The 11,518-nt window shown below is 47.7% G+C and overlaps 3 non-coding genes across 3 annotated transcripts; 1 reads left to right on the plus strand and 2 right to left on the minus strand.

Annotated features, from left to right (window-relative positions):
• TRNAN-GUU (transfer RNA asparagine (anticodon GUU)) lies at positions 1-74 on the plus strand. The gene has a single exon. It is a non-coding gene; the product is annotated as a tRNA-Asn (tRNA).
• A 1,471-nt stretch (positions 75-1,545) lies between these two features.
• On the minus strand, positions 1,546-1,617 carry TRNAE-UUC (transfer RNA glutamic acid (anticodon UUC)). The gene has a single exon. It is a non-coding gene; the product is annotated as a tRNA-Glu (tRNA).
• Positions 1,618-2,435: 818 nt separating this feature from the next.
• On the minus strand, positions 2,436-2,508 carry TRNAV-AAC (transfer RNA valine (anticodon AAC)). Its single transcript has one exon. It is a non-coding gene; the product is annotated as a tRNA-Val (tRNA).
• Positions 2,509-11,518: the final 9,010 nt, after the last annotated feature.

An 11,518-nucleotide genomic window follows, 5' to 3' on the forward strand; every position in this document is an offset into this window, starting at 1 on the left:
GTCTCTGTGGCGCAATCGGTTAGCGCGTTCGGCTGTTAACCGAAAGGTTGGTGGTTCGAGCCCACCCAGGGACGCGTCTCAGTTACTAGCGTGTAAAAACTGTTTTGCGGTTATTTCTACTCTGCACATGCACTTTCTTGTCTCTCGAGTCTTATGCGCAACAGGAGGATATAAGTTGTTAAACTGACGACGCATACAAAGAGTTATCTTTAGAAGTGCGACGTGACCCACTGTCTATGCCATGTCAATGATTAGAATTCTCTATAGTCTTTAGAAGTATTATTTTCTTTAACCTAGCACTGAAGACCACCAATTTACCTAGAGCTAAATTTTCCCCCCTTGATTTACATATCACCAAGAAAGAAACTTCAGGGGTGGTCGTGGTGGGGGTGGGTAGGGACACATGGATACCATGCAATGGGATCCTGGAACTAGAAGCTGGGTTACTACCCCACTTTGGAGGAAGGCACAACGGAACCTACACTGCAAATCAGGATGCCTCTGTCTGCTTGGACTCAGGTCCGGACAAGCACCATTACCACAGGGGTAGTCACCCAGGTGACAGCACCGATTTGCCGACAATTCTGAAAAGCCCTTGAGAACTTTCCCCCACCCTCTGACGCATTTGCTACCTACTCCCCTCATCCTCCCACCACAGGAAAGGTTCTGCTCTCTGTCAGGTCAGAATCCTTCACGCTCCCTGCAGGGCACACGGAGCCAGGCAAGAGCCAAGGGGGCGGCCGCACTTCCCTGAAGGGCCTCTCCCCAGGTGGGTGGTTCTAGCGCTCAGGCTGACCCAAGACCCCGCTGCCCACGGAGGCAGCCAGGAGGGGTCCGGAGGCAGCGGCAGCTGGGGGATGACAACCCAGTCGTGTTCCTACGAGGTGCTCCTGGCCTGCAGTCCGGGGAGAGCTGAATAAAACTCCTCCTGAAGCTTTTCTGCAGCCTGAAGAGATGGGATTTCAGGTTCCTGAAGGGACACAAGGGGGCTCCTCACGAGGACAAAGCCTTCCTGTGGCCTTGGAGGACAAGTCCCGCAGAATCTGATTTGGAGGGACTCGCCAAAGGAAAGGAGCCACAGCGACAGGCCCAAGCAGCGAGTGATCTTGAGTTGAGATGTAGGCAAGTTACTCTCAGATGGTGTGGCATTTCACACATACGGAGAGGAGTGAGAAAGCAAAGGTGGGGAAATGTTCATTGTGCGGTTAGGAACAGGATATATGATATTGGTATTTCAAAGTTTGTGTATGTTTCAAAGGCTTTACGTTTTCCTTTTCTTAATGCGTTTTTAGAACTCTCAGATTCTCTTTGAATGAAGACTCCAAGCGTGAGAGAGCAGGTTTGTGAGATGAAGAGAGAAAAGAGTGGAGGGTAGGAGAAGGCTGCCAGCCTGGGGGCTTATCACATCTATCCTTCCCCTGCAGCAGCCACCAAGCCTGATGCAACCCAGTAATAGGGACTTAGCACAGAGGATCTTCTGCAGGTGGACCTTACAGTAAGTAAATCGCCAGTGGTCCGGAAAAGACAGACACATCGAAAAGGGATTTCCCTGACCGGGAATCGAACCCGGGCCGCGGCGGTGAAAGCGCCGAATCCTAGCCACTAGACCACCAGGGACACGCAGGAGTCTCTTCCCCTGCAAAGTTGGCGCCTCCAGGTGAAAATTGTGACAGTAAAGCTTAGATTTCAGAGACGGACAGAGCAGAAAAGGAAAGGATTCCCAGCACCCCTGGGCTGAATGCAGCTGTGCGAGGCTCCCAGTCCTTGGCCTGCTGCTCATCACCCTTCCCCTCCCCTGGCCTGGGCTACGCTTTGGGCTCTGAGGCCAGGCCACATTAACCGGCATGTGTTCCATCCTATTCTAGCTTTAGCTCTGTGTGCAGCAGAGCCGAAGGCATGCGCTCTTTCCGAACCTCAGGTGAGGTTTCCTTTGACGTCAGGTGAGGACTTGGCTCTCAGCGAATGTTGAGCTGATTTGCCTACTGTCCGATCTCTGCTCTGAGTCCAGGGGCTCTTCTGATAATGGCAGGGATACTGGCTCCTTTTCCTCCGCAACAATCTCAATTTGTAGAGCCTGAAATTCTTCATCTACATGTCTTTGGGTCGAACCCTCCCACCCCAGTGCAGAATTCGGTTCGTTTTCTTTTATTCTGTCAGGCAAATCAGCGTATTTTGTAGGTGTGCTGAGGTGAGGGAAAGTCAATTTTCAAAGACATAGTGTGAGTCAGAGAGGAGATTTAGGCTCCAGAAGAGAAAGTGAGTCCTAGTGTCCAAAGTGACCTAGAATGGAGGCCTGGTTCCTAATACTGAGTAGGCTTTCAGGTAGTAAAAGAAGTTCTATGTTTTGGGGAGATAAAAATGCATGCAGCTGCATATGCTGCCACAACGCATTCCATTCACCCTTTCTCATGAAGGTAGGTTTCAGGGAAAAAGCTTGTTTCCGCCCGGTTTCGAACCGGGGACCTTTCGCGTGTTAGGCGAACGTGATAACCACTACACTACGGAAACCACACGCCTGCTTGTTTTTCGCTACAGATATATTAAAAACTGAGTTCCTGCCACAACTGGCCACCAACGTTTAAAAAAAAAAAAAAAAAGCTTTATTCTTAAACAGTTTACTTAAATTGAACTCTTTATGCTTTTGAAAGCATAAATTACAACACAGAGAACAGTATGAAACGGGCATAAAACAAAGCTGAAATGGACAAGCAAGCAATTTCTCTTTTTAATTTATTGACACTAGCTTAAACTTTGTTAAAGAAAGAAACAAATAACGATATTTTAGGAGAATTGCAGGACCTTCAGCTGAAGATTAAATTTCACAGTGTTTTATCCCATGTAGGGGGAAAAAGAGACTAATTTCCCCCCCACACACACACACACACTCTCTAACACACTGTAATTTTGATCTTGGAATTTTACTAATCTACTCTTCAACCTCCTTCTCAACAAAACTTCAATATATCCAAATCAAAGGAGAATTGATCTAGAAGAGGGGACAATAAAATAAGAGGTCCTACGTAGAGGGAGAACCAAGAAAATAGAATCTACTTAAGTCTGGCCAGATAACAACTCATGGATTCCTCTTAGTCTAACTCAAGTTCAAAATCTGGGGAGTCCCCTGGGTAGGTACAAACATGAAGTTTAAATTTGCTAACCCATATTCAAATTAGGAATTTGACAAATGCCGAAAATCAAGAAGAAACTGAGAGGAATCAAGGAATAAAATATACAGACACTGATTGGCCTCTTTTCTTTGGGGGCACATTATAACAGAACATAACATAGGTCAGAATAGGAAAGCCAAACAACTTGTCTTATTAAAACGATGGAGAATAAAGAAAATTTAGCCCAGTTTTCCTAGAAATCTCCTTCTTCTCCTTAAGGTGTGAGATGAGAGCCTTAGTGGAGTAAGTCCCATTTCTCTCTACATTCTTGCTGCAGTGAAGTTCACAGCAGGTTCCCTTGTGGAGAGCCCACTCTCCTAAACAGATGGAGTTACAAATGAAAACCCATGGCCACTCTCTCTCTCTCTCTCTCTCTCTCTCTCTCTCTCTCTCTCTCTCTCTCTCTCTCACACACACACACACACACACACACACACACACACACACACACACACAACATAAGGAGAAATAAGAACAGCAAGACCATCCAAGAATACTACTTGAGCTGCCGGAGTAATTCTTTTAAAAGTCAAGCTCAGGGAGCACAGATCAACATCTCACAAAAAGCGGTAGCAATGGGAGTTCCCCAAACTCTTTTTTTCTTCCCACAATGATATGCCATTCTCTCATGCTCCACTGATGGGATGGCCACACACCCTATATACCTTGGCTTTTCCTCTAAAAGTGCTAGTACTCTGAGGACATATTCTCTTCAAGGATAGAAATGCCTACCTTCTAGGAGATTAGACCCCTACTTGTTTTTACATATTACTCCTGAAGACTAAAGAAAGGAAATTCCTATATATTTAAGACCAGAGGTCTTGGCTCTGTTTTCCTTCCAGATAGTCACAGGGAATCTCACACTGAGACTAAAGCGGCCTAGAGTGCTGTTCTGAAATTTAATAAAATCGGGGGGGGGGGGGAGACCAAGATGGTACACAGACAGATCTATTTTTACAAGTGAATGGAGAAGCTGTTTAGGCACATCAGTTTGTTCAAGAAGGCCACCAACATTTTTGAAAGAAAACGGACTCAGGGAGCACAGGCGATCCCTCAGGCAAGGAGGCTGCGACTTCGGAGAGGCCCTGGCTTAGGGTTCAGCTCCTCCCGGAAAGCGAGGTCCCTGGGGCCCCCTACACTCTGGCTTCGGGACCCCACACCCAACGCCGGGTCTCCAGTTCCACAACTAAGCGCCCTAGTCCAGGGGTCTGCCCCGCTGACTCCACAGCTGCCGGAAGCCGCGGGATCGGGGGGGGGGGGGGTAGGTGCGTCTAAGCCGCAGGTGACCCCGCCGCCCAGCAGCGCAGACGCCGCACCTCTGGTCTGCGAACCTCGCTCTCTCTTTTCCCACCGCCGGCGGTCAGCGTCTCGGCTCTGGGAACTGAGCAGTGCTTCGAATCCACCCCGGAACCCTAGGGCCCGCCCTCCGCTCCGCTCCGAGTGCGCCTGACCCGAGAGCTCCTACCTCTCAAGCACTTTCCTCGCCGCGCCTCCCGCGCGTCCTCGCGGGCAGAGGGGTTTCCACGCGCTCCTGCCGCCGCCGCTGGTTCTACTCGTCTAATTTAAGCCCAATAGTTTCACCCCACTTTCACGTTCAGCAGGAAGCGTAGCACAGGCTGACGTCTCAGGCCGTTTGGCTGTTAGAAAATATCGAACATCAGCGCGTCCAAGCCATGCTTCCCGGTCTGTCCTGAATTCGTCTGGACATCAGGCCCCGCGGAAATCCGTGGACGGAAATCCGTGGACCACCCAGGCGCAGGCCGCGCACACCTCGCCGTTGCTCATCCCTCCCTCCTCCGTTGAGATTCTGCTTGAAGGACAGTTTTGTGTTAGCTTTTACAACGCCCGAAACTTCTTTCATTTGCCTTGTGTAATTTTCCTGTTTAACAGGTGGTGGAGTGCGAGGCTTAACCTAGGACGCGGACGAGGAGGTAAAGGCGGTTTTCACAGAAGGCCGGTGCCTGGAGGGGTTTTGAGATCAACCTCGCAGCCCACGGCCCGCCGGCAGAAAGCGATTCTCTTTGCTGAGAGACTTTAATGCAGTTCTCTGTCTCTGTCTCTGTCTCTGTCTCTGTCTCTGTCTCTGTCTCTGTCTCTGTCTCTCCCTCTCCCTCTCCCTCCCTCTCCCTCATTTCCTTTAGAAGTAAAACTTTGTAAGTTTGGAGGAAGACGTGCCATTGTCTCCTGCGGATGCTTTTCTTCCTGTCTTGGTGAGGTGCTCACCGCGTTTCCTTCACACCTGAAGTTCAAGCGCTCCGACCCTGAGGAAGACGCGGGCAGCTCGCTCGCGAGACCCCCAAGGCGGTGCTCTGCCTTGTCCTGCTTTGGCTCGAGATGCATCGAGGGTGCGACTGGACGGCGCCATCCTCCCCGGCGCCGGAGGACTGAGTCCCCAAAGAGCTTTGGGTCAGGACATTTCATGAGATTCCACCCCTCTTCTTTCCTCCCTCTAAGTACGAGTTTTCACCTCCCACGCCGAGTCAGAGGAAGGGATCCTCTGTCTTTCGGTCGCGTCCGGCCCGCCGCGGTCCCACGTGGGCAGGATGAGGGGGCAGTGGTCCTTTCTCCGACAGGGGCGGAAGGACAGCGGCGCCCGAGGGAGGGGCCACAAACACACAGGCGCGCTGCGCTGGGCTCCGCAAACCCTACAAGGCGGCCCACGGAGCTTCCCTGCAGCCCCAGCGGAAGGCGCGCGGGGCTCCAGACCCGGCGAGAGGAGCGCGCCCAGGGGCCCCGGCCCTGCGCCTGCCCTGGAGGACGCGCCCGGAAGAGGGACGGAGCCCAGGAGAAAGCGCAACGGCGGCCCACCCCCACGATCCGAGGTTCAAGGTGAGGGAGTCGCGCGTTAAACTGATTTCCCCGCCTTTATCGGGAGACTCGTTTGCCCAAATTCAGAGTCGCGAAAAGGAGGGATTGTGTAGGAAAAGTCCACATTTCACCGAGACGAAAACACGAAGTTCTAAGTAATTGGATGTGGGGTCTGAGGAAAACGCTGTGCCAGAGCCATCTCTGGGCCCGAGCAGAGGGAAGGCGGGAGCTGGCACGACCTAAGGCGGGGAAAGGGCAGGCGGCGCAGCAGGTGGTAGGGGGGAAGACCCGGGATCCAGGTGTGCGCGCGAATCCTTGTTTCAAAGCATTTTCCATCCAGCCGTCCCAGTTTCTGCATTCACCAGGAGTCTTTTATGATGTTGGGGATCCCGAGATCTGACCCCAGGCGCCTCCCGTGCCGTCTCTACTGCTTCGGCCCTGACGACCTTCTCTGCACGCGCGGCCCGCCCCGCAAGGGCGCGACTCCAGGGCAGATCTCAGGTGCGACTGGGACTCGGGACTTGTCGGACATGGCGGGCCTCGCGGGAGCGTCCACTGTCCCGGAGCGCGCTCGGCCTTTCGTGTCGGGCTCAGCTTTTGGAGAAAGCAAGGAGGGAACGTTCTTCGGGTACCGTTCTGTGTGTGTGTGGGGGGGGGTCTCCGTACCGGCGGCGGAAGTAGCACATACTCATTTCAGATGACCTTGTTCATTTAAAAAAGTTGGCTCTCAGCCCGCTGGTGGTCTAGTGGCTAGGGTTCGGCGCTTTCACCGCCGCGACCCGTCGGGTAAGTTCCTAGTATTGCAGAGGTTTCCTCACCCAGCAGGTCTCATTTCGTTTCTAGAGTGTGATGTTTCTCAAGGCCCACTGCAGAAGTCTATCCATGGAATCCTCAAGCTTGGTGAGTCTAGGTCTCAGGGTCTAAGACCTCTCCCAGCCTGGGAATAGGAGTAGGTGCCGTGTGATAAGCAGCCTGGCCAGCCACTGGCACCCTCTCCTTCCCTTCATTCTGGAAACCTAGCATCTTCTTCTGAGTGTCCACTTAATTGGGACTTGAGTACCTTTCAAAAACAAAAAACTGAAACATACAGCATTATATTCTTCACCTAAATGCACCAATTAACATCTTCCCACATTTGTTTTCTCACTGTCTCCATATACATGAGTTACTCTACCGTTTGAGAGTAACTTGCAGACATCTCAACTCAAGATCACTGGTTAGGGGACTGTTGCTCCTTTCCTTTGGCGAGTTCCTCAAAACCAGCTTCTGCAGGACCTGTCCTCCAAGGTCATCAGAAGGTTTGTCCCCAAGTGAAGGTCCATTATCGCCTGGTTCTCTTCAGGCTGTGAAGAAGTTTCAGAAGGAGATTAATTTGGCCTTCCTCAATGGTGCAGGCAAGGCGCTCCCTGTGCTTGCAGGAACACGACTAGGTTGTCATTCCCCCAGCACTGGTTGCCCTCCAGACTCAGCTTGGTTTGTGGTGGGCAGTGGGTCTTGAGTCAGCCTGAGGGCTAGAACAGCTCCGCTTGGGAGAGACCCTTTAGTGAAGGACAGCTGCCCTCTTGACTCTTGCCTCTCTGTGCCCTGCTAGACTTTTCTATTTTTTGGTTTATAGCATTACATTTTTATATGTATAGTATTATATTTGATTTCTGTATATATTACAGTACTCTCACCATCAAAGTTTAAATTTCCATCCCTGCCATACAGTCAACTTCCTTTACTTGCATCTCCCTCCTTCCTTCCTCCCCACTGTCTTTTTGTATGGTTTGATTTTTACACTTATTTAAACTTTTTTTTTTTAAAAAAAGTCCACATGTGAGTGAAATCATACGGTTTTTGTCTTTCTTTTCCATATTGTGATTCATAAGGATGAAATACCTTCATTTCTTTCTGATTTAATGATTTTGTTCTGCTCTCTGAATTTCCTATGATCATGAGCATATGCTAGGTGACTAAGCTAATAAATGGTGATCAACACAGTACCCTGCATGTTTATGGCCTTAATAAATGTGCTATTAATGACAGTTCAGCCCTTGTGCTTGTGAGGCAGGGTGAGGAAAGAGAAGAAATATCAATACAGTTATATCTGAAACAAAGCAGAATTAAAAGTGCACAGAGCACATAGCCATGGAAGGGGCTGCTGGGATGACAGCTATGTTACTCCAGATTCTCCAAAAAGGAAATGCTGAGAAGGATAAAATATTCAAGGACTTTATTAGGGAAAATACTTGGATGAAAGGAAACTGGAGGGTAGTCAGGAAGGATGGGAGACCTCTTAGGCCATTATTGAAATCTGACCCTGAGTAAGGAAGACAGGAGGGAAGGTTGGATGGAGGTGTCCATGAAGTCTAAATTTATCAAAGTCATTGTGGAGTAACCAAGCCAAAGTCAGCCAAAAAAGAGTCCCAGGTCTCCGAGGAGTGGGTCTGCCTTAGCATCCCCACTGCACTCAGCTATTGGCAGGGAGCAGCCCATGAGATTTGTGGCCTCAGAGATAGATTTTAAAGCGTAGCTAAGTCCTTCAGTCAGTTAAACTCTATGTATTAGGAAGGTCCGTAAGGCAAATTATCATGGCCATAATAGCAGCCAAACCCAGAATAGATGTAAGTATCATTGATACTACACATAAGTATCATTGATTGGCAAGTATGGCAAATAGAAATAAGAACAATGGTAGAACTGTTGCTTTTCCTTCCAGTTCTGTGAAGGCTACTGTCACTCCACCTTCTTTTGCTCTACCTTCAGTTTGAGCTGTAAGTGGCAATAAGGAATAAGTAGACCCAAAGAGCCAGAGATGTGATTACCTCTGTGCCCTGCGCTGATCTCATGAGAGAAGTCATCTTGTTGACAGCATCTTGATTAAAACTATTCTTTTTCTGATAAGTATGGCATTGTTTCTTGCTGAAGGCTGCATGGAATGTGAGCATGTACAACAGTGGCTGAGACAGAGGGCTGGCTCATGTTGTGGAAGGCAAGGAAAGTAGGAAGAGTGGATATAGGGAAGACATGACCAAACACTTCTTTGTTTCTTTTAATAAAGCTATATGTATGAGGATTGAGTTGCTGTGGGCAGATCCATGCTTCCCTTGAAGACAGGGGAGAGTAGACTGAGAAGGAATACTCAGAGAATAAGAGAAGGGCTAAGAATGCCCTCTCAAGAAAGCAAGGAAGATTGAGTCCAGAGTGATGGGAGAATGCAAAAAAAAAAAAAAAAAAGATGCACATCAAATGGAATAATAATGCATGTGAGTCATTTGTACATTTCAAAGCACCCCAAAACACAAGAGATAGATCTTACAAATAATGAATATGCATTACCATTATTAATTCACTGATTCTTATGTTGCTTGACATTAGCTCACTATCTCACTGAATGCTTCTTTCCAACAACCATATGATGTAGATTTTAAAAAATTATACTGTTACAGATGAGGAATATGAGACTGGCTTAAATGCCTGAAAGCCTACATTGTTTGCCTAAAGCAAAAATCAAAAAAGTAGTGATAAACTAGAACCTTCTGCAGATAGTGGGGAGCAAGAAGCTATAAATAACAAAGGCTTATGACACCTTATTGAGTCTTTGGGGCCAGATGTTTTTAAAATGTCAAAATTTGTTATTCTTTTAAGAAAATAATATAAAGCACAACCTTTATGTTATATAACCCCTCCAGTGAGGACTGGGATCGTATCCCATAATCAAGTCCATATATTGGATTCTAAAAATGTAGGCATCACTTGTCTTGCCCTAGTCACTTCGAGCTCATGAAACGAGGACAACTTCATCTGAAGTCGTTATTTAGAAGGACAAACATTCATCCCGGAAATACAAGTTCTCCTGCTGTTTCTCCTTCTGGTTCTGTGAAAGCTACTGTCACTCTTTCTTTTGCTCTACCTTCAGTTTGACCTCTTGAGGCTGGGGCTGAGACAATAGCAGAGCCTCCTCAGGAATTCCATCTCCTTGGAGTGTTTGGATGAGCCCAGGTTGGGACAGGGATAAAAGAGGGGGAATTTGGGTCCTCTGTATTGCAGTGCTATCAGCTGGAAGATGAGCCCAGTCACACCCACAGTGGCACTGAGATCTGAAGCAAAGGTGGAGGGAAGGCTCACTATTGGTATCTGGGGTGGAGCTGACCATGAGGGCCATATAATGGTCCTTGGGGTGACCTGCACTTACCTGGGTTCAGTGCAGTAAGAGTGACACATGAATTCTAGGAAACTAAGCTTAGTACTCAGGCATCAGGGGGATGTGACAGGTATATCTGTGGGAAGTTGACGGGGGTTGCAGGGAGCTGTTGAGATGGTATGGGTGCCTCTATGATCTACTGATAAAGGTCACATCCAGTAGATAAGCACACAAAAACTTCGCAATAAACTATTTAAGACTAAGCCATGGGTACCAGAGAATCATAGAACCCTGCAGTTGGCCTGTGCCTAAGGTACCCAGTTAGCAAGCTCTCTTTTCAGGAACTTTCTCTTCATGACAATACACCTGCTCTGGTCCTGAACGCTTCCAAGGACAGAGAGGTCTCTCCACCGCGAGGTGTGCTGCTTCTGTCCCTGGACAGTTCTGTGCGGTAGAAATCACTCTCTCCATCAAGCCCATATAGGCCTCCATGCTGCTTTCACCCACCGGGGTCCGTTCTGCCCTCTAACTCCATAGATAACCTAATTTCATTCCCATAGAACATGGCAGCTGTTCCAATATTTGATGATACTGTATTTATAGTCTTTTTTCCCCCTCAGGTACCTTTTTTCATGAACTACTCCATCATCCTCTGAAAACTCTAGCAAAACTATGTCTCTTAGAAAAAAGTTTGCATCCAGAAAGTCTCTTAAATCTAAGCTATGCCATGACCAATGAAGAGCACAAGGGCCTAATTTTTACCCTTGACTCAGCTCTCTGGGCAGTTCCTCTGACTGCTGAGTCATTAACGTGGCTTAATTTAGTCCTGATAAGCCCATTTGGGTTATCAGTGCCCACCTTTTCTACGTACTCACATACCATCTATTTAACACCAATCCATTCTTAGTTTGAAAAAGATCAAAATAAAATTTACTCATATATATATTAAAATACATCATTTAAAATCTTGACAATGGTTATTTTTCAGGCTTGAGGCAACTCTGATCTTCATGACTTTGAGAAGAAGTTTCTCTCATTCCCTTGAATGGAGTTTACTTGGGTCTGGCAAATGGTCTTCATTTAAAACATTCAGATTTTATCCTACTATATTTTCACATGTGATAGTTTTTCTGTTCTAAGCATGAAATAGGGATTAAGGAGTCCCACAGCCCCACTCTCAATAGCTCTGACCTTCTCCCAGCTTTAGCCTTTTGAGTCTAGTTCTCTGAAATAGAGATAGCTAATAGAGAAAAGTCATTTTTCCTTTAACCTTTTCTATAAATTTCAGGTCATTCTGAATTTTATTTTTCCCTGCACAATCTTTATTTTTATAGACAGTTAAAAAACAGATGTAAACAATTTTCAAATAATAATTTATTAATTTTGATCCATTTGTTTAAAGGTAATGTTTGATGCC

The sequence above is a fragment of the Camelus dromedarius genome, chromosome 23, assembly GCF_036321535.1.
Source record: "Camelus dromedarius isolate mCamDro1 chromosome 23, mCamDro1.pat, whole genome shotgun sequence".
NCBI lineage: Eukaryota > Metazoa > Chordata > Mammalia > Artiodactyla > Camelidae > Camelus > Camelus dromedarius.